At 47.2% G+C, this 23662-nt stretch overlaps 1 long non-coding RNA gene across 1 annotated transcript; it reads right to left on the bottom strand.

Annotated features, from left to right (window-relative positions):
• Positions 1 to 1667: 1667 nt before the first annotated feature.
• On the bottom strand, positions 1668 to 3757 carry LOC309561881. The gene is made up of 3 exons (XR_014225602.1): positions 3712 to 3757; positions 2588 to 2636; positions 1668 to 1708 (listed from the first exon to the last, which is right to left on the bottom strand). It is a non-coding gene; the product is annotated as an uncharacterized lncRNA (long non-coding RNA).
• Between the last annotated feature and the right edge of the window lie 19905 nt (positions 3758 to 23662).

Here is a 23662-nt window from a genome sequence, read left to right as displayed (position 1 = left end):
ACCAATTTCTACCTCAAAGTCCCATCCATTGCTGAAGTTGTCTTCTGAAGCCTCCTCCATTCATCACTGCAAGAAACAAAATAAATAAAAATTGTCAGCCACATGTACCATCAGTTTCATCCATTTAGAGACAAGAAATTGGCTGCCTGTAAAACAACAAGTCCCAGCATGCCTCAGAATGTTAGGGAGTCCCATTTAATTGCAGTAACATGTTGTCCATGGCCGATCCTTCTACAACCTCTGCACCCCCATTATGCCGACCAAGAGATAATTTTAGCTTTGGATGGTATAAAGAAGAAGATCTAGAATCTGTCAACTTTTTGCTTAAGGAATAAAAGGATTTGTTTTTCTATACGCTTTTATCATTCATTATTTTCTTTTGCTAGGGTAAAGGGTTAGAGGTTAGTGTTTTTTTATATATTTTGTTAGGGTGTTCCTACATTTAGAATAATCCACCAACATTATATGATATTTTTATTTGGGCGTTTATTAAAGTTATCAATTTAAATTTTTAGGGGGTTCATTATTCATGTATTAAAATATTAAATTTATGACAACTTAGTCATTTGTGTATTTTACATTTATTTAGATTACCTTTTTTTTAATTCTCATTTGAGCTGACAATCGCACAAAAATTAAAATTGCACAAGTGACACGTCCATTTATTTTTAAGGGAATAAAAAGGCGCAAATCTGCCCAATCCAACCTACAAAGAAAAAAAGCTCCCGATTTGAGCTTCAGGCAACTTGGGAGTTGGAGTGGAGATCTGAACCAACTCCATAGAGAATCGATTTTTGTCCTCAGTTTGAGCTCCCAGCTACAAAATGCTGTGACTGTGAATGGGGCCTAAGATTCCAGTCAACTTTAATAATTTGGAAATTCAGCACCCCCTCTCTGGAGAACGGAGGTCTTTATTGCCATCCATGTCCCCGTTTCTAGAATTGTCCTCCCCTCATTCCTAATCACCATCGTTTCAGGGGCTGAAATAAGGGAAGTCTAAAATTGTGCACCTTGTACCCATGAGCGAACTTCATTCTTCCAAAGGGGACATGTGTTCTGGTGACCTCCAAGAGGAGGAGATGTCCCCTCTGTTTGTGGAGACTCCCTGTTCTTTCCTCACCAACCGAACACAAGCAGCAAAGACTGACCGTTTTATACCACTGACCGTTTTATACCATTGACCGTTTTATACCACTCCCTACGCCATGCAACCTCCTCATTACATATACAATTTATTATGAAGTAGAGCATCTCAAATCCCCATGCAGAAGATCAGACACCCTGATGGGAGGTACAGATGGGGACAAGTCTACCCTCAGTGCCCTGTCCTGGCAGCCGCCATCTTCCTCAGAACCACAAGTATCATCTCAATCACTCAGTAGCAGAACTGGACAAAGTTTTCATCATGGGAAGAGCGTGTGCGGTGCCAGGAGAGGGATGGCATAGGGGTAGTCAGTAATTTGGTTGGTCCCATCAACTGAGGCTTTATTCCCTTCCTAATTTCTTCATGGAAACCACTGCCAATCTTTTGTAGGACAGGTAAACTAAAATGTAGTAATAGTATTTCTTGGAAGAGTGGGGCCAAGAGACCCTTTTAGAAGGCCAGGCCCTGCACCAAGTTCCACAATACCCAAACCCCCCACATTTGCTGAATGCCCACCTTGAGTTTCATCCATTGCTGGTCAAGTCTTCTGGAGGTCCACCATTACTGCAAAAAAAAGAAAAAGCACATTAGCCAGGTGTCCTATCAGCTCCAACTACAAGTCCAAGCATGCCACGGTTAGGGATTCCAGTTTAAATACAGCTGTGTGGCCAAGAGCTCCCCCAACAGGACACAAGCAGCAAAACTATTATTCAAGATTTCTATAGCGCCAGCAGTTTACAATATTAGAGGGAGACAATACAGTTACAATACAATAAAATACAAGAGGATTAAGAGGGCCCTGCTCAGAAAAGCTTACAATCTAATAGGGTGGGGCAGGTGGTACAAAACTAATGGCTTTAAGCCAAGCTCCTTACTTCAGAGGCCCTCAAAAAGGTCATGTTTTCAGGATTTCCTTCACCTTATACAGGTGCTTTAAATCTATACCAATGGCTAGGTAATTTGATACCATCTTATTTAAGGGAAGGCCTAAATCCATCATGGCATGGAAAAGCTTTGTCAAGTCATACAATTGTATACGGAACAGTGTAGGGTATAAGTCAGGCACCTGATCAGACACCCAGATGGAGGTACATATGGTGGCCCCTCCACCCCTTAGTGCCCCACCCTGGCAGCTGCAATCTTCCTCAGAACCACAAGTATCATCTCAATCACTCAGTAGCAGAACTGGACAAAGTTTTCATCATGGGAAGAGCATGGGCGGTGCCAGGAGGAGGGATGGCATAGGGGTAGCCAGTAATTTGGTTGGTCCCATCAACTGAGGCTTTATTCCTTTCCTAATTCCTTCATGGAAACTGCTAATCTTTTGTAGGACAGATACACCAAAATGTAGTAATAGTATTTGTGAGGGTGGGGCCAAGAGACATCTCGTAGATGGCAGAGCTCTGCACCAAGTTACACAATTCCCAAACCCACCATGCACACCTTGAGTTTCCATCCATTGCTGGTCAAGTCTTCTGAAGGTTCACCATTACTGCAAGAAAAGAAAAAGCACATTAGCCATGTGGCCTATCCGCTCCAACTACAAGTCCAAGCATGCCACAGTTAGGGATTCCAGTTTAAATACAGCTGTGTGGCCAAGAACTCCCAACAGGACACAAACAGAAAAAACTGATGGCTTTAAGCCAATCCCCTTACTCCAGGGGCCCTCAAAAGGTCATGTTTTCAGGATTTCCTTCACCTTACACAGGTGCTTTGAATCCATATCAATGGCTAGGTATTTGATGCCATCCTATTTAAGAGAAGGCCTAAAGCATGGCCTTCGCAGGTAGTAGAGGACTGAGGTTGGAAACCAATGATCTACTCCATAAAGGGTGGAAAAGCTTTGTCCCAAGTCATACAATTGTATACAGAACAGTGTAGGGTGTAAGTCAGGCATCTGATCAGACACCCAGATGGAGGTACAGATGGTGCCGTCCACCCCTCAGTGCCACACCCTGGCAGCCGCCATCTTCCTCAGAACCACAAGTATCATCTCAATCACTCAGTAGCAGAACTGGACAAAGTTTTCATCATGGGAAGAGCATGGGCAGTGCCAGGAGGGATGGCATAGGGGTAGTCAGTAATTTGGTTGGTCCCATCAACTGAGGCTTTATTCCTTTCCCAATTTCTTAATGGAAACTGCAGCTAATCTTTTGTAGGACAGGTACACTAAAATGTAGCAATAGTATTTCTTTGAAGAGTGGGGCCAAGGAAAATCAGGGGCCAAGAGACCCTTTAGAGCCGGTCCACACAAGCGCGACTTGTCAACCTGACAAGTCGCGCTCCCTTGCGGTCAATTGGCCGCTATAGGACCCGTTCTAATAGGAGCGACACAAGTCGCTCCGACTTAGAAAAAGGGTCCTGTACTACTTTGGGGCGACTTGCATAGACTTCCATTATGTGAAGTCCATGCAAGTCGCTCCGAAGTCGTGGTGCATGGGAATGCACAAGTCTCTCCCGAAGTAGTACAGAGTCGTGTCTTCCCAGTGTGAACCGACTCTTAGAAGGCCAAGCCCTGCACCAAGTTACACAATTCCCAAAAACCCCCCATATCTGCTGATGCCCACCTTGAGTTTCCATCCATTGCTGGTCAAGTCTTCTGGAGGTTTGCCATTACTGCAAGAAAAGAAAAAAACACATTAGCCAGGTGTCCTATCAGCCCCAACTACATATCTAAGCATGCCACAGTTAGGGATTCCAGTTTAAATACAGATGTGTGGCCAAGAGCTCCCCCAACAGGACACAAACAGCAAAACTGATGGCTTTAAGACAATCTCTTTATTCCAGAGGCTCTCAAAAAGGTCATGGTTTCAGGATTTCCTTCACCTTATACAGGTGCTTTATATCTATATCAATGGATAGGTATTTAATACCACCTTGACTAAGGAAGTCCTAAAAACATGGCCTGTTGGTGGTAGTAGAGGTCTGAGGTTGCGAACCAATGATCTACTCCATACAAGGTGGAAAAGCTTTGGCCAGTCATACAACTGTATATAGAGCAGTGTAGGGTGGCAGTCATCAGGCATCTGATCAGACACCCAGATGGGAGGTACATATGGTGACCCATCCACCCCTCAGTGCCTGGCCCTGGCAGCCGCCATCTTCCTCAGAACCAGAAGTGTCATCTCAGTCACTCAGTAGCAGAACTGGACAAAGATTTCATCATGGGAAGAGCGTGTGCAGTGCCAGGAGGAGGGGTGGCACTCGAAGTGCAGGACAATGGCAGAGAAGATCCCATATACAGAATATACACCACTGACCAGCCATTGCAGAGCTCTGGGGTGCAGCAGTTTAAGAACTTTGATGGCTGCCATTTGTTAAGCAATATAAAGTGGAACTTTACCCATAACCGTTTGATAATTAAGGTTATTTAGCAAAAAGGAACACATTCCAGATTAATTATGCAACCAAAAGTGTGCTGTAAATTGCCTCCAGTATTGCTGCTGTTTAGTCTTGCTGGAGGCCGCCATTTTGTTGAAGGCCAAAGCTGTCACTTCCTTATTGGAAGGCATTCTCCCTCTCCTTGGTCCCAAATACTATACATCTCTCCAAGGTGCATCTCCAGCCTTGATTATATATCCTGGCTCAGCTAGCGAGGAAGGCTGACAGAAGGTTTAGGCTCAGTTCATAAAGGCATTTTGAATTGTGGGCAGAATTGGCACAATTCTGCCTGCAACTTCAAAAAGTGTCGTAAAAATTTCAAATCGTACATCAGCGTACTGAGGTGCCATTCATTTTAATGGCACATAAAAGCGTGGAGCAATTCTGCCTGCGATTGACCAGCAAAAAAAAAAAAAAACAATTGCACAAACCAGATCATGCAAAAAAAAAAAAAAACAATTGCACAAACCAGATCATGCAACGCATGTTGCCCAATAGAAATTGCAGAACCTTTATTGGACGGCATGCATTGAGCGCTTTTCTTTGCGTGACAATATTGAATTGTTAGCCGCCATTGAAATGATTAGCACCTGAACACGCTGATGTGTGATTTGACATTTTAACAGCGAGTTCTGAAATCGCAGACAGATTTGCACACAGATTCTGCTCGTGATCATAGCCCAAAGCTTCTGTCCGCCTTCCTCTCTAGCTGAGCCAAGACATAATCAAGGCTGAAATGCCTATGTGTGAATGGAGCCTGGTGTACACCAAGTGTCAGAGCCACTGAACTAACTTTATACATTTAGTACAGCAATCTCCCTCACTGAGCTGTTGTGTTCTGATAGGAGGGGCCTCCCCCCCGACAGGAACCCTCTGATCAGTGCTCTCCACCATTGGCTGAGCACTGACCGGCTGCTGGTTTTCCAGAATACATGTCTGACAGAAGCCAGAAAAACCAGCCAGCTCCTGTTGGGACAGGGTGGCATACACAGGCCGAATGTCACTTTTTTGAACCGATTTGGCCCGTGTGTACGTCTGTATGGCTTTACAGTGCTGAAGTTCACAGACCAGTTGATGGAGATTGAGAAAGGAGAGAATATATTGGGAGAGACGAAGTCACTATCCTTGTCTTTTGTGCCCCCCTGGCAGCAGAGTTTGTCCTGTCACCTCTCCTGCTCCTCTTTTCCCCTCCACACTCATTCCTGGTTCTTTCCACCTTCCCCAGCAGCAACAGTAATATTAACTGTTTTGCACCAACTGTATGCAAAAATATGGCCTCTCGGTGGGTGGGCCTTGGCACCGAGCAGCCACATATTTGCATGCCACACCACAGACACAGCTGTGTGTAACGTGAGAATTACCTACCCCGTGAGAAAAACCTACCCCTCGTCACTTCCAGCCAGGAACAGCTGAGCAGCGCAGCAGTGCGCATGCTCACAGCCCCGGATACCTAATGGAAGAGCTGAGGATCAGACTAGTGCGCATGCGCACTAGTCCGAAACGATCTCGGTGTCCGTTAAAAAAACCTACCGACGCAGCGGTGACATAAAATAGCTGTGCTGCACTATGAGTCATCTCCGCTCCTGTCCCTGTCACTTCCCTGATCTTGGCTAGTAAATATAAAAGCGGCTGGCGGCTCCGTGATTTATCTTTTCATACAGCCGCCGCCGCTTTTATATTTAGTAGCCGAGTGCAGGGAAGTGACCGGGACAGGAGCGGAGATGACTCATGTTGCAGCACAGCTGTTTTAATGTAACTGCTCGTGTTACACAGACTGCCGTGAACCGGAAGTGACGAGGGTAGGTTTTTCTCACGGGTAGGCAATTCTCATGGAACACCGGCTCAAAGGGGTTAAAGCAGCGAGATCGCCCTCTAGTGGCTCTGATTTTAGACAGTGCTGGGAATATAGAGCAACTGAGCATGTGCAGACCGCATATTACTGGATTGTACATAGTATAGACCCATTGTTTTACATCGCTATACCTGCAAAAAGGGGCCGGCCTATCGTCACCCAGCAGGATTTAATTTTCCAATTAAAGTTCCAATTTAAAGTGAGGACCTCACAAAGCATCGCACTTATTTACACCTTTACTATAACGCACCACAATGCAGGAAGTGAAGCTTGCAATCAATTGGTCCCCTTATGCAACAATGATCCCCTCCAGTGTGCTTACTGATCGCCCCCCCCCCACCCCCCACCATCTCGGATCTATGCACGCCCTTTCATACAGCACCCGAGACCAGCAATGGCCGCATTTACTATAAAAAAGGTGGAGAGAAGCGACACCCTAAATACCCAAAGCCCCACCCACATTGCTGCAGACCCAGCCTGTTTATTGGACTTCCTATTGGCTCAGGAAGCTTTCGGCAGGACTACAAGTCACAGGAATCCTGGGAGACAATAGAACCTCCCCCCCCACACACCTGTAAAGAGCAGCATACACCTGTGATAGCCCTATAGAGACCCCCCCCCCCTACAAGGAGGCAGAGCCTAGCCCACAGCCAATCACAGGATTCTTCAGTGTGGGAGGATCTATGAGAGACGCATTTTACACAGAACCAGATACAAGGATCACCATACACTTTACAATCTGATTGTACAATCAACATGAGGACCTTTTAATCAAGTCAAGCTGCACCCAACCAGAGGGGGTCCCCTCCCCCCAATGTGTACCCCAACCAGAGGGAGTCCCCTCCCCCCAATGTGTACCCCAACCAGAGGGGGTCCCCTCCCCCCAATGTGTACCCCAACCAGAGGGGGTCCCCTCCCCCAATGTGTACCCCAACCAGAGGGAGTCCCCTCCCCCAATGTGTACCCCAACCAGAGGGGGTCCCCTCCCCCCAATGTGTACCCCAACCAGAGGGGGTCCCCTCCCCCCAATGTGTACCCCAACCAGAGGGGGTCCCCTCCCCCCAATGTGTACCCCAACCAGAGGGGGTCCCCTCCCCCCAATGTGTACCCCAACCAGAGGGCCCCCCCTTCAAGCTGCACATTTTCTGGTACAACTTAAACCAGCTTTAATATGCAACAGGAGAACCTTTTAAGCCAGTCAAGCAGCACTAAAACATGGGGGGGGGGGGGGGGGCAGCACTACGTCAAACCAGAGGCACCACCTCACCCCCTTCCCATTTCAACCTGCACCCAGATGAGGGAACACCCCCCCCCACCCCCATTTTTGGTGCTACTAAAGTGAGTCAATATTGCTACAATCCTAGGATTTACCAAAACGAGGACAACCCAACAATCCATTCAATGTGTGTCAAGGCTCTTCTACTACAGATTGTATGGTGTATGGCCGTTAGATCAGATATAGATTAAAAGGACATCAGATTAGATCCAGATTGCTGAGCTCTGTCTCCCTATTCTGACATCCAGGTGAAATGGAGATCATCCAATCATATTGCATAATGTATGGACAATTCAAGGGATTGCAGAGCTTAGAGTGACACTGTGGAAGGATCTGAACTGATACAATCTCTCCCCTCCCCCTCTAAAATGAGAGAAAACCCAAGTAAAGAGACAAAGTATCCGATTTCCAGAGCCTGAGATTGGGATGGAAACAATGTATCTTCTGTTCTGTCTGCACAGCTGGGACACTCCACACACTATACAATCTATAAAAAGGTGCAAGGACCATCCTGATTGGATTAGGCAATTCCTCAAAAATCTGAAGATGATCGTACAGCCAAATTGTAACCTCTACAGTGACCCCAATGGTGGCCACACACAGCAACATCCAATCAACGTACAATGCAACCGAAACAATTAAAATTCCCCATCTGATTGATTCAAGCAAACCGAGTCATCAGCCAGGGTGGGAAATGAGCGATCGAGTCCCATCGATGTCATCCATGAAATTGATGACATTGTGAACTGATTAGGAGAATAATGGTGGAAGCAAAATCAATCGGTAATTTACGATTGTAAATTACAACTTTATCAATCAAAAGCCACTTCCTTGCGTTTATCATATCAATCAAATGGGCTGTCAGCTACAGATCGATCGATCAATCCCATTAAAAGATTGTGTACAAAACAGATCAATCATTTATCAAAGCATGCATGGCCACCATACAATCTGATTGCACGATGTCCAACCATCAACACCCCTCCTTAGGGGAAGATATATCCTCAGATTGTACAGAGATTATATAGTCAGCCTTACTGGTCTATGGCTGCTATAATGCAATCAGCCTGCAGCACATCCAATCTACAGGAGCTGCCAATTCTACAAAGATCAGAATCCAACACTCACCCCAGGAGCTGACACTCCACACCAACCACCGCCTGCAGGAAAGGACAAGGAGACGGCCACATGGCTTTATATAGGGAGACCTTCCCATGATCCTTCACACCACCCAACCCCGCCCACTGCCTCCATCTTCCCAGTGACCACCCTGACACTACAAGACTCTAACAAAATGGCCGACACTGAGATAAAATATTCCCTTCATTACCGTCCACTCATCATCAGTCTCTGCACCAGAGGAGCTTACACTCTAATGTCCTCTCCCCCACAGTCACATCAGTCTCTGTACCAGAGGAGCTTACACTCTAATGTCCCCCCACAGTCACATCAGTCTCTGCACCAGAGGAGCTTACACTCTAATGTCCCCTCCCCCACGGTCACATCAGTCTCTGTACCAGAGGAGCTTACACTCTAATGTCCCCTCCCCCACAGCCACATCAGTCTCTGTACCAGAGGAGCTTACACTCTAATGTCCCCTCCCCCACAGTCACCTCAGTCTCTGTACCAGAGGAGCTTACACTCTAATATCCCCTCCCCCCACAGTCACATCAGTCTCTGTACCAGAGGAGCTTACACTCTAATGTCCCCTCCCCCACAGTCACATCAGTCTCTGTACCAGAGGAGCTTACACTCTAATGTCCCCTCCCCCCACAGTCACATCAGTCTCTGTACCAGAGGAGCTTACACTCTAATGTCCCCTCCCCCACAGTCACATCAGTCTCTGTACCAGAGGAGCTTACACTCTAATGTCCCCTCCCCCACAGTCACATCAGTCTCTGTACCAGAGGAGCTTACACTCTAATGTCCCCTCCCCCCACAGTCACATCAGTCTCTGTACCAGAGGAGCTTACACTCTAATGTCCCCTCCCCCACAGTCACATCAGTCTCTGTACCAGAGGAGCTTACACTCTAATGCCCCCTCCCCCACAGTCACATCAGTCTGTACCAGAGGAGCTTACACTCTAATGTCCCCTCCCCACAGTCACATCAGTCTCTGTACCAGAGGAGCTTACACTCTAATGTCCCCTTCCCCACAGTCACATCAGTCTCTGTACCAGAGGAGCTTACACTCTAATGCCCCCTCCCCCACAGTCACATCAGTCTGTACCAGAGGAGCTTACACTCTAATGTCCCCTCCCCCACAGTCACATCAGTCTCTGTACCAGAGGAGCTTACACTCTAATGTCCCCTCCTCCACAGTCACATTAGTCTCTGTACCAGAGGAGCTTACACTCTAATGTCCCCTCCCCCACAGTCACATCAGTCTCTGTACCAGAGGAGCTTACACTCTAATGTCCCCCCCCCCCCACGGTCACATCAGTCTCTGTACCAGAGGAGCTTACACTCTAATGCCCCCTCCCCCACAGTCACATCAGTCTCTGTACCAGAGGAGCTTACACTCTAATGTCCCCTCCTCCACAGTCACATTAGTCTCTGTACCAGAGGAGCTTACACTCTAATGTCCCCTCCCCCACAGTCACACACTATTATTATTATACATTTATATAGCTCTGACATATACCGCAGTGCTGTACAGAGATCACTGAGCCAATCACATCAGTCTCTGTACCAGAGGAGCTTACACTCTAATGTCCCCCTCCCCTACAGTCACATCAGTCTCTGTACCAGAGGAGCTTACACTCTAATGTCCTCTCCCCTACAGTCACATCAGTCTCTGTACCAGAGGAGCTTACACTCTAATGTCCCCTCCCCCACAGTCACATCAGTCTCTGTACCAGAGGAGCTTACACTCTAATGTCCCCCCACAGTCACATCAGTCTCTGTACCAGAGGAGCTTACACTCCAATGATCCCTCCCCCACAGTCACATCAATCTCTGCACCAGAGGAGCTTACACTCTAATGTCCTCCCCACAGTCACATCAGTCTCTGTACCAGAGGAGCTTACACTCTAATGCCCCCTCCCCCACAGCCACATCAGTCTCTGTACCAGAGGAGCTTACACTCTAATCTCCCCTCCCCCACAGTCACAACATTCTCTGTACCAGAGGAGCTTACACTCTAATGTCTCCTCCCCACAGTCACATCAGTCTCTGTACCAGAGGAGCTTACACTCTAATGTCCCCTCCCCCCACAGTCACATCAGTCTCTGTACCAGAGGAGCTTACACTCTAATGTCCCCTCCCCCACAGTCACATCAGTCTCTGTACCAGAGGAGCCTACACTCTAATGTCCCCTCCCCCACAGTCACATCAGTCTCTGTACCAGAGGAGCTTACACTCTAATGTTCCCTCCCCCACAGTCACATCAGTCTCTGTACCAGAGGAGCTTACACTCTAATGTCCCCTCCCCCACAGTCACAGCAGTCTCTGTACCAGAGGAGCTTACACTCTAATGTCCCCCCACAGTCACATCAGTCTCTGTACCAGAGGAGCTTACACTCTAATGTCCCCCCCCCCCCCACGGTCACATCAGTCTCTGTACCAGAGGAGCTTACACTCTAATGCCCCCTCCCCCACAGTCACATCAGTCTGTACCAGAGGAGCTTACACTCTAATGTCCCCTCCCCCACAGTCACATCAGTCTCTGTACCAAAGGAGCTTACACTCTAATGTCCCCTCCCCCACAGTCACATCAGTCTCTGTACCAGAGGAGCTTACACTCTAATGTCCCCTCCCCCACAGTCACATCAGTCTCTGTACCAGAGGAGCTTACACTCTAATGTCCTCTCCCCACAGCCACATCAGTCTCTGTACCAGAGGATCTTACACTCTAATGTCCCCTCCCCCACAGTCACATCAGTCTCTGTACCAGAGGAGCTTACACTCTAATGTCCCCTCCCCCACAGTCACATCAGTCTCTGTACCAGAGGAGCTTACACTCTAATGTCCCCTCTCCCCACAGCCACATCAGTCTCTGTACCAGAGGAGCAGAGATGTATAGTAACGAAGTAGAACTACTTAAGTACTGTACTTAAGTACCGAAATGCGGTATCTGTACTTTCCTAGAGTAGAATTTTTTTCTCCTACTTCTACTTTTACTTCACTACATTTTTTCGATGATTTCGATACTTCTACTCAAGTATTTTTTTTTTGTGCTGCATAGTTACTCGTTACTTTTAAAAAAAATTACCACTGCCAGAACAGTAGATGGCAGGTTGCATAAAGCTCAAAAAAATGTGTATAATGTCATTTGTAAATCAGCGCATACGAAAATAAAGGCTGTGTATAATAAAAGCTGCTATACCAAATCTTTCCAATAAAAAGAAAATATGAAACAAACAAATAAATGGTGCTACAGCGCTTAAAGTGCATCAAGAAACTACTAACAAACACAGGTTAATCATTCGAATAAATCATTTGAAATAATAAAAACCAATATGATGTTCAAACTTTTGACTTATTTCTTTAATAACTACATAACACAGTACTTGTACTTCTACTTTCAGTACTTGAGTAGAATTTTTTTTTCAAAACTACTGGTACTTTTTACTTTTAGTACTTAAGTAGCAAATTTTTTGAAAAAACTACTTGCAATACTTAAGTAAAAAAAATGTTGAATACTTTAGTACTTCTACTTAAGTAACTTTTTCTGCGAGCACTTCCACTTCTACTCAAGTAATTTTTTGATCGAGCACTTGTACTTTTACTCAAGTAGAAATTTCGAGTACTTTATACAAGTCTGCAGAGGAGCTTACACTCTTATGTCCCCTCCCCCACAGTCACATCAGTCTCTGTACCAGAGGAGCTTACACTCTAATGTCCCCTCCCCCACAGTCACATAAGTCTCTGTACCAGAGGAGCTTACACTCTAATGTCCTCTCCCCCACAGCCACATCAGTCTCTGTACCAGAGGAGCTTACACTCTAATGTCCCCTCCCCCACAGTCACAACATTCTCTGTACCAGAGGAGCTTACACTCTAATGTCCCCTCCCCACAGTCACATCAGTCTCTGTACCAGAGGAGCTTACACTCTAATGTCCCCTCCCCCACAGTCACATCAGTCTCTGTACCAGAGGAGCTTACACTCTAATGTCCCCCCACAGTCACATCAGTCTCTGTACCAGAGGAGCTTACACTCTAATGCCCCCTCCCCCACAGCCACATCAGTCTCTGTACCAGAGGAGCTTACACTCTAATGTCCCCTCCCCCACAGTCACAACATTCTCTGTACCAGAGGAGCTTACACTCTAATGTCTCCTCCCCACAGTCACATCAGTCTCTGTACCAGAGGAGCTTACACTCTAATGTCCCCTCCCCCCACAGTCACATCAGTCTCTGTACCAGAGGAGCTTACACTCTAATGTCCCCTCCCCCACAGTCACATCAGTCTCTGTACCAGAGGAGCTTACACTCTAATGTCCCCTCCCCCACAGTCACAGCAGTCTCTGTACCAGGGGAGCTTACACTCTAATGTCCCCTCCCCCCACAGTCACATCAGTCTCTGTACCAGAGGAGCTTACACTCTAATGTCCCCTCCCCACAGTCACATCAGTCTCTGTACCAGAGGAGCTTACACTCTAATGTCCCCTCCCCCACAGTCACAGCAGTCTCTGTACCAGAGGAGCTTACACTCTAATGTCCCCCCACAGTCACATCAGTCTCTGTACCAGAGGAGCTTACACTCTAATGTCCCCTCCCCCCCACGGTCACATCAGTCTCTGTACCAGAGGAGCTTACACTCTAATGCCCCCTCCCCCACAGTCACATCAGTCTGTACCAGAGGAGCTTACACTCTAATGTCCCCTCCCCCACAGTCACATCAGTCTCTGTACCAGAGGAGCTTACACTCTAATGCCCCTCCCCCACAGTCACATCAGTCTCTGTACCAGAGGAGCTTACACTCTAATGCCCCCTCCCCCACAGTCACATCAGTCTGTACCAGAGGAGCTTACACTCTAATGCCCCTCCCCCACAGTCACATCAGTCTCTGTACCAGAGGAGCTTACACTCTAATGTCCCCTCCCCCACAGTCACATCACTCTCTGTACCAGAGGAGCTTACACTCTAATGTCCCCTCCCCCACAGTCACATCACTCTCTGTACCAGAGGAGCTTACACTCTAATGTAAGGTGTCCAGATTTTTTAAATGAAATCCGGGGAAATATATATATTTTTTTTTTATTGGCAAATAGAAAACTTTTTTATAAGCATATTTTCTTGTAATGATCTCTGCAGTGTATGTGAGATGTGTTTATGGAATGATTGTATGATATAGATAGATAGACGTTATTTCTCACATTTCGTCCATGAGATAGAAAAAAAATTTTTTTTTGTGATAGGACTACCGAATGTTAGGAAGATAAGATAGAGAAAAAACTTGGAGGGGGGGATGGGGTGGCAAGATTCAAATCCAATCCGGGCAGAGTGATGGTGTCACCCTCTGCAGAAGGTAAGAAATATTGCAGAGCTTCAATGTGCAAATAGTGGTGAGAACCCGATATATATATATATAATCATAATAATGAAATGTAAAATATGCACATCAATTGTACATTTTATTATGATTATATATCGGGGGGTTTCACCACTATTTGCACATTGCAGCTCTGCGATATTTCTTACCTTTTGCAGAGAGGGTGACACCATCACTACTATATTGCAATACATTGGTTGATTTGCATTGGATATTCATGTATCGGTGTCACTATTGCACTTATGAGTCCATTTGTAGAATTTTATAGATGAAGTGTAGGGCAGCGCTGCGTTTTTTGCTTTTTATTGTTCTCGTTAGATGAGGGAACCGGCTAACAAGATTCTCTTATTGTTTTTGAGATTTTTTTTAGTTGCATGGTAGATGTTTTACTTGATTTGTTATGTCCTCTGTGGACTGGTAACCAGTGGCCCTGCATATTGGTGGTCAGTGTGCCCCTGTATGCTGGTGGTCAGTGTGCCCCCTGTATGCTGGTGGTCAGTGTGCCCCTGTATGCTGGTGGTCAGTGTGCCCCCTGTATGCTGGTGGTCAGTGTGCCCACTGTATGCTGGTGGTCAGTGTGCCCCTGTATGCTGGTGGTTAGTGTGCCCCCTGTATGCTGGTGGTCAGTGTGCCCCTGTATGCTGGTGGTTAGTGTGCCCCCTGTATGCTGGTGGTTAGTGTGCCCCCTGTATGCTGGTGGTCAGTGTGCCCCCTGTATGCTGGTGGTCAGTGTGCCCCCCTGTATGCTGGTGGTCAGTGTGCCCCTGTATGCTGGTGGTTAGTGTGCCCCTGTATGCTGGTGGTTAGTGTGCCCCCTGTATGCTGGTGGTTAGTGTGCCCCCTGTATGCTGGTGGTCAGTGTGCCCCCTGTATGCTGGTGGTCAGTGTGCCCCTGTATGCTGGTGGTTAGTGTGCCCCCTGTATGCTGGTGGTTAGTGTGCCCCCTGTATGCTGGTGGTTAGTGTGCCCCCTGTATGCTGGTGGTCAGTGTGCCCCCTGTATGCTGGTGGTCAGTGTGCCCCTGTATGCTGGTGGTTAGTGTGCCCCCTGTATGCTGGTGGTTAGTGTGCCCCCTGTATGCTGGTGGTCAGTGTGCCCCCTGTATGCTGGTGGTCAGTGTGCCCCCCTGTATGCTGGTGGTCAGTGTGCCCCTGTATGCTGGTGGTTAGTGTGCCCCCTGTATGCTGGTGGTCAGTGTGCCCCCTGTATGCTGGTGTTATGTACAGGGTTCAGGAGAATGCTACATACAGAGGGCACTACATACAGTACAGAGGGCAAGGCTATTACCTATGTAGCACTACCTCCTTGAGGACTGCTGAATAACACACTCTTGGGAATAGTGCCCCATTATTGGTGTCAGTGGGGGAAATAGTGCCCCATTATTGGTATCAGTGGGAGGAATAGTGACCCAACATCGGTGTCAGTGGGAGGAATAGTGCCCCATCATTGGTATCAGTGGGAGGAATACTGCCCCATCATTGGTGTCAGTGGGAGGAATAGTGCCCCATCATTGGTGTCAGTGGGAGGAATAGTGCCCCATCATTGGTGTCAGTGGGAGAAATAGTGTCCCATCATTGGGGTCAGTGGGAGGAATAGTGCCCCATCATTGGTGTCAGTGGGAGAAATAGTGTCCCATCATTGGTGTCAGTGGGAGGAATAGTGCCACATCATTGGTATCAGTGGGAGGAATAGTGTCCCATCATTGGTGTCAGTGGGAGGAATAGTGTCCCATCATTGGTGTCAGTGGGAGAAATAGTGTCCCATCATTGGTGTCAGTGGGAGGAATAGTGCCACATCATTGGTATCAGTGGGAGGAATAGTGTCCCATCATTGGTGTCAGTGGAAGGAATAGTGTCCCATCATTGGTGTCAGTGGGAGGAATAATGCCCCATCATTGGTATCAGTGGGAGGAATAGTGCCTCATCATTGGTGTCAGTGGGAGGAATAGTGTCCCATCATTGGTGTCAGTGGGAGGAATAGTGTCCCATCATTGGTGTCAGTGGGGGAATAGTGTCCCATCATTGGTGTCAGTGGGAGGAATAGTGTCCCATCATTGGTGTCAGTGGGGGGAATAGTGTCCCATCATTGGTGTCAGTGGGAGGAATAGTGCCCCATCATTGGTGTCAGTGGAAGGAATAGTGTCCCATCATTGGTGTCAGTGGGAGGAATAGTGTCCCATCATTGGTGTCAGTGGGAGGAATAATGCCCCATCATTGGTATCAGTGGGAGGAATAGTGCCTCATCATTGGTGTCAGTGGGAGGAATAATGCCCTATCATTGGTATCAGTGGGAGGAATAGTGCCTCATCATTGGTGTCAGTGGGAGGAATAGTGTCCCATCATTGGGGTCAGTGGGAGGAATAGTGCCCCATCATTGGTGTCAGTGGGAGAAATAGTGTCCCATCATTGGTGTCAGTGGGAGGAATAGTGCCACATCATTGGTATCAGTGGGAGGAATAGTGTCCCATCATTGGTGTCAGTGGGAGGAATAGTGTCCCATCATTGGTGTCAGTGGGAGAAATAGTGTCCCATCATTGGTGTCAGTGGGAGGAATAGTGCCACATCATTGGTATCAGTGGGAGGAATAGTGTCCCATCATTGGTGTCAGTGGAAGGAATAGTGTCCCATCATTGGTGTCAGTGGGAGGAATAATGCCCCATCATTGGTATCAGTGGGAGGAATAGTGCCTCATCATTGGTGTCAGTGGGAGGAATAGTGTCCCATCATTGGTGTCAGTGGGAGGAATAGTGTCCCATCATTGGTGTCAGTGGGGGGAATAGTGTCCCATCATTGGTGTCAGTGGGAGGAATAGTGTCCCATCATTGGTGTCAGTGGGGGGAATAGTGTCCCATCATTGGTGTCAGTGGAAGGAATAGTGTCCCATCATTGGTGTCAGTGGGAGGAATAGTGCCCCATCATTGGTGTCAGTGGAAGGAATAGTGTCCCATCATTGGTGTCAGTGGGAGGAATAGTGTCCCATCATTGGTGTCAGTGGGAGGAATAATGCCCCATCATTGGTATCAGTGGGAGGAATAGTGCCTCATCATCGGTGTCAGTGGGAGGAATAATGCCCTATCATTGGTATCAGTGGGAGGAATAGTGCCTCATCATTGGTGTCAGTGGGAGGAATAGTGTCCCATCATTGGTGTCAATGGGGGGAATAGTGTCCCATCTGTTTTCGGGCTTTCTTGTGTCTTTAGAAGACACTTCCTTCTGGGACGGCAGCTGAAATAAATTTGGGGTGGTTTTGTACCTCCCCTATTTATTATGAATATGTATTCTCTTGTCTATTCCTATAATAGTCTATCAAAGCTCTGATAAGGGTAATGGAGGGTACAATAATAAAGCTAGCTATAAAAATAAACACACTGCTTAAATAAGCAAGGATCTAATTTATTATAAAGAAAGTAGAAATGCTAACAAAACACTTAAAGGATACTACAGAGCATATAAGACAAAACAATCACAGATAATACTTTACATATCCGTCCTCGGGGTTCGATATCTTTCAGCTGGGCTCAAGCACACAAGGGATAGAATTCTAGCTGGCGATTGTTTTTAAAATCCACTCAGACACCACCCACATAAACACCCGCTGTCTGCTTGTCCAATGACAATTCATAAGAGGTCACCCTTCCTAATCAACGGGAAGTATCTCATCTTTCCAGGAAGCGTGTTATATTCTGCCACTAGGGGCGCCATCGATCCACGAATCACTGTTTTTCACCCGGGTCCTCTTTCAGTAACAGCTGGCTTTTGATGTTGGTATAACCTCCCCAGGAGGTCTTATCTGAGGCTCCTGTACCCCCATACCTCACAACAGGAGGCCTATGCGAGATCATACTGTGAGCATATGAATTCCCATTTATGACTCATTGTCAGGAATACCCTGCTAGGTAACTTGCTCTGCCTGCATTCCAGGCCAGGTGTAATCAGGTTTCAACCATCCAGAAACATCTGATATTACAATTCGTAAAAAACACACGCTGCCTCCAACAACAGCCATTCAGACCAATTTGATGCAGTGTGCGGCGTATGGTCTGAGCACTGACAGGCTGACCCCCCACCCCTTCAACCTCTGCAGCAATGCTGGCAGCACTCATACGTCTATTTCCCAAAGACAACCTCTGCATATGAAGCTGAGCACGTGCACTCAACTTCTTTGGTAGACCATAGTGAGGCCTGTTCTGAGTGGAACCTGTCCTGGTAAACCGCTGTATGGTCTTGGCCACCGTGCTGCAGCTCAGTTTCAGGGTCTTGGCAATCTTCTGATAGCCTAGGCCATCTTTATGTAGAGCAACAATTCTTTTTTTCAGATCCTCAGAGAGTTCTTTGCCATGAGGTGCCATGTTGAACTTCCAGTGACCAGTATGAGAGAGTGAGAGCGATAACACCAAATTTATCACACCTGCTCCCCATTCACACCTGAGACCTTGTAACACTAACGAGTCACATGACACCGGGGGAGGGAAAATGGCTAATTGGGACAATTTGGACATTGTCACTTAGGGGTGTACTCACTTTTGTTGCCAGCGGTTTAGACATTAATGGCTGTGTGTTGAGTTATTTTGAGGGGACAGTAAATTTGCACTGTTATACAAGCTGTACACTCACTACTTTACATTGTAGCAAAGTGTCATTTCTTCAGTGTTGTCACATAAAAAGATAGAATAAAATATTTACAGAAATGTGAGGGGTGTACTTACTTTTGTGAGATACTGTATCTGAATGAGTCACACAATAAGTTGGAAAGAAAAAAAAAAAAGGTATCCAAAACAGGGCCCGCCAGCTATATTTATTTTGATCCGTGTTCAAATAGGTATCCTTCAATTTTGATATTTCTTAGCCATATTGGGGGCCGAGACCGGAAAAGCCCGTGGTGTACGTGCCCCTGGGGTGGCAGCCCAGGGGTGCCTCAATTTCACTGGTGAGGGGCAGTTCACCTGAGTTTTTGTGGCACCTTGGTCACTGCACCATCAAACTTTTTCAGCACCTGCCTCTTGGGGTGGGCCTTTTGGCCGGCACCAGAGGAATTTTTTATTCCTGGCCGGGGGGCCTGCCAAGGTCCTGCACTTTGGCACTACCCAGCACTTCTCCACTTCCCCTTTCCCCACTTTTTCTTTGTCGTGTGTCACGTTTGTCCCTTTTGGTTGATCACTTGCACGATTAGTACGGCGTAGGTCCTCGGGCCTGCCCTGAAAGTCTTGGGAGGGGGTGGATATGGCCTTTTGGCTTAGTTCGCCCTCTCTCATGGGGTCTCCCTTCGGGGGAGCCCCACCTAGTACTTGGGGTGGGCTGTTTCGGCAGTCCCCCTGAAGAATGGGGTCTGCCTGGCTTCGGCTGGGCGGACCTAAGTGAGTACCTCAGTCCCTGTCAGGAGCTTCGCGCCCCGGGGGATCAGGGTCAGGGCGCTTCCTCTTCGGAGGAGGGCCATGTGTACGCCTTGTGCACTTTTTGTGTGTCTCACGTTTGCGTGTGTGCACTTTTTTATGCACCGGTTGTTAAGTCTTTTGAGTGTGTTTCACACACCACGGGCTTTAAAAAAAAACCTGATGTAGGGCGTAGGTCCTCGGGCCCAACCTTGAGTCTTGGGAGGGGGCGGATATGGCCTTCTGGCTTAGTTCGCCCTCTCTCATGGGGTCTCCCTTCGGGGGAGCCCCACCTAGTACTTGGGGTGGGCTGTTTCGGCAGTCCCCCTGGAGAACGGGGTCTGTCTGGTTTCAGCGGGACAGACCATAGGAAGTACCTTAAATCCCTGTCAGGAGTCTTGCACCCCCGGGGGGATCGAGGTTAGGGTCCTACCTCTTCGGAGGGAAGACTATTTTCGCACATCCTGTGCATTTTTTGTGTTTCCACGTTTGCGTGTGTGCACTTTTTTATGCACCGGGTGTAAGTCTTTTGAGTGTGTTTAACACGCCACGGGCTTTAAAAAAAAAAAAAAAAACCTGATGGTGGTGGGAGGGCCTTTTCCTCCTGGGTTGTCCCCATTCGAAGGCAGGCTCTGCCTAAGCAGTCTAAGTTCTGATGCCTCCTGGTAGGGATGAGGCTGCACTGGTCTTGCCGACGGCCAGGACCCAAATGAAGCCTGTGGTGTATGTGCCCCTGGCCTTTTTGCTAAGATCAAGTGTAGTATCTGTTCTTATCAGTTGGTATGGGCCTTGAAGGTTAGTATCGGCAGGGACTGAAATGAACCAGGGCACCCTGGGCGTAACTGGGGGACCGGGAAGTAGGTACTGTCAGTGAAAGCCGGATGGGTCCATTGCCTCCTGATTCGAATAGGATCCGCCTCTATCAGTTTGAAGGGAGCGAGAAAGCTGGTAAGGGCCGGTTAGTACTGCTCCTGGATGTAATGGGTAAGGAATGGTGGTGGGAGTGCCTTTCCTCCTGGGTTGAATCTTGCCTTGCAAAAGGCTTGTCCCCAGTTGAAGGCAGGCTCTCCCTAAGCTGTCTATGTTCCAAGCCTCCTGGTAGGGGTGGGCTACGCTGGCCTGGCCGAAAGAAGCCCGTGGTGTATGTACCCCTGGGGTGACAGCCCAGGGATGCCTTAATTCTCACTGGTGAGGGGCAGCTCGCCTTGAGTTTTTCGGCACCTTGGTCACTGCACCATACACAGCTTTTTTGCACCTGCCTCTTGGGACTGGCCTTTTGGCTAGGACCAGAGGAATTTTTTATTCCTGGCTGAGGGACCTGTCAAGGTCTTGCACCTTGACACTACCCTGCACTTCTCCACTTTCCCTTCCCCACTCTTGTGTGTTTTTTTTTATTTGTAGTTTTATCACCTTTCCTATTCATTTTTTTTCACCATGAGTAGGGTGTGGGTCCTCGGGCCTACCTTCGGGCGAGCCCCACCTTGTACTTGGGGGTGGGCTGTTTCGGCAGTCCTCCCAGAGAACGGGGTTTTCCTGGTTTCGGCTGGGCAAACCAAAGTTAAGTACCTCAGTCCCTGTCAGGAGTCTTGCGCCCCAGGAGATCAAGATCAGGGTCCACCCTCTTTGGAGGAGGATCATTTCGCACACCCTGTGCACTTTTTGTGTTCTTCACGTTTGCGTGTGTGCACTTTTTTATGCACCGGGTGTTAGTTCGAGTGTGTTCACACACCAGGGGTTTTTAAAAAAAAAAATGTGCCCCTGGGTGGCAGCCCAGGGGGTGCCTTAATTCTCACGGTGGGGAGCTCTCCTCGAGTTTTTTGGCACCTTGGTCACTGCACCGCACACTTTCTTGCACCTGCCTCTAGGGACGGGCCTTTTGGCTGGGACCAGAGGAATTTTTTTATTCCTGGCCGAAGGGCCTGTCAAGGTACCACACCACACCTTTCACAACGAGTAGGGTGTGGGTCCTCGGGCCTACCTTGAAAGTCTTGGGAGGGGGTGGATATGGACTTCTGGCTTAGTCTGCCCTCTCTCATGGGGTTTCCCTTCGGGGGAGCCCCACCTAGTACTTGGGGTGGGCTGTTTCGGCAGTCCTCCCAGAGAACGGGGTTTGCCTGGTTTTGGCCAGGCAGACCATAGTGAGTACCCCAGTCCCTGACAGGAGTCTTGCGCCACGGGGGATCAAGGTCAGGGTCCGCCCTCTTCGGAGGTGGACCATCCGCACACCCTGTGCACTTTTTGTGTTCTCACGTTTGCGCGTGTGCACTTTTTTATGCACCTGGTGTTAGTTAGAGTGTAAGCCAGCAACAATGTTCCAGATCACAGCTACACAAGTCCCACTGTCGCCAGACCAGGGCAGCCAGAAATAGTGTTCCTGATAACTTCAAAAAAATCGCCATGTCTCCTACTAAATACCTTGGACTGTCTACTTTCCCAAAAGGGGTCATTTGGGAAACTCGCTGTCTGAAAAAAAGTCTCATATATGTGGTAACCCCATACTTAGGAGACATAGCGAAAAGTGTTTTGGGGTGCAATGATAAGTATGCCTATGCTGTTTGTGAGAACTAACTTAAAATTACAACTTTGTGAGAAAAATAAAATATGGTATGCCTTTCAGAAAATACCTTGGATTGTTTGCTTTCCAAAATGGGTTCATTTTGTGGGTGTTTCCACTATACTCGTGGTCCAGGGCCTCCAAAAAAGTGATAGGCATTCAGGAAATTAGATGCGTAATTTATGCTATTTGATAGCTCAAAGGTGCTCCTTGGATTTTGCATCCCTCTATGCATCTAGGCTGAGAAAAAGTCTCACACATGTGATAACCCCATACTTAGGAGACATAGCGGAATGTGTTATGGGGTGCAATGATAAGTATGCCTATGCTGTGTGTGAGAAATAACTTAAAATGACAACTTTGAGAGAAAAATAAAATACATTTGTTTAATTTTCCCAAAAATTGTGACAAAAAATGACAACTTCAAAAAACTCACCATGTCTCCCACTAAATACCTTGGACTGTCTACTTTCCCAAAAGGGGTCATTTGGGAAACTCGCTGTCTGAGAAAAAGTCTCATATATGTGGTAACCCCATACTTAGGAGACATAGCGAAAAGTGTTTTGGGGTGCAATGATAAGTATGCCTATGCTGTTTGTGAGAAATAACTTAAAATTACAACTTTGTGAGAAAAATAAAATATGGTATGCCTTTCAGAAAATACCTTGGATTGTTTGCTTTCCAAAATGGGTTCATTTTGTGGGTGTTTCCACTATACTGGTGGTCCAGGGCCTCCAAAAAAGTGATAGGCATTCAGGAAATTAGATGCGTAATTTATGCTATTCGATAGCTCAAAGGTGCTCCTTGGATTTTGCATCCCTCTATGCATCTAGGCTGAGAAAAAGTCTCACACATGTGATAACCCCATACTTAGGAGACATAGCGGAATGTGTTATGGGGTGCAATGATAAGTATGCCTATGCTGTGTGTGAGAAATAACTTAAAATGACAACTTTGAGAGAAAAATAAAATACATTTGTTTAATTTTCCCAAAAATTGTGACAAGAAATGCCAACTTCAAAAAACTCACCATGTCTCCCACTAAATACCTTGGACTGTCTACTTTCTCCAAAGGGGTCATTTGGGAGTACTTCTATTTTAGGGCCTCAAAAAGTTAGATAGGCAGTCAATACATCAGGATTGATCAATTTTCAAATATATACTGTATACCACAGTTTGTAGACTCAATAATTTGGGTTATTTTTACCAAAGAAATTTAGCAGAATACATGTTGGTTTGAATTTATGGAGAAATAATAAATAAATGAATGCATAATGGTTTAACAGAATTAAAAAAAAAAAAACACCCTTACATCCAGGAGTGCCTATTCTCCCTGGAGAAGAGACGCCTGAGGGGGGACATGATAGCAATTTTTAAATATCTCAATGGGGATCTCAGCTTAGAAAAAAAGCTGTTCAGTCGAAGGGATTGCATGAGGACTCGAGGGCATACAATGTGATTAGAGGAGAAGCGTTTTAACCTCAGGGGGTTCTTTACTGTTAGGGCTACAAGATTGTGGAATTCTCTACCACAAGAGGTGGTTTCTGCGGGTAGTATGGTGGCTTTCAAAAGACTCTTAGACATACATCT

The sequence above is a fragment of the Pelophylax lessonae genome (genome assembly GCF_965119305.1).
Source record: "Pelophylax lessonae genome assembly, chromosome: 8".
NCBI lineage: Eukaryota > Metazoa > Chordata > Amphibia > Anura > Ranidae > Pelophylax > Pelophylax lessonae.
The sequence above is the reverse complement of the archived record's forward strand: the minus strand, read 5'-3'. Positions and strand labels throughout refer to the sequence as shown.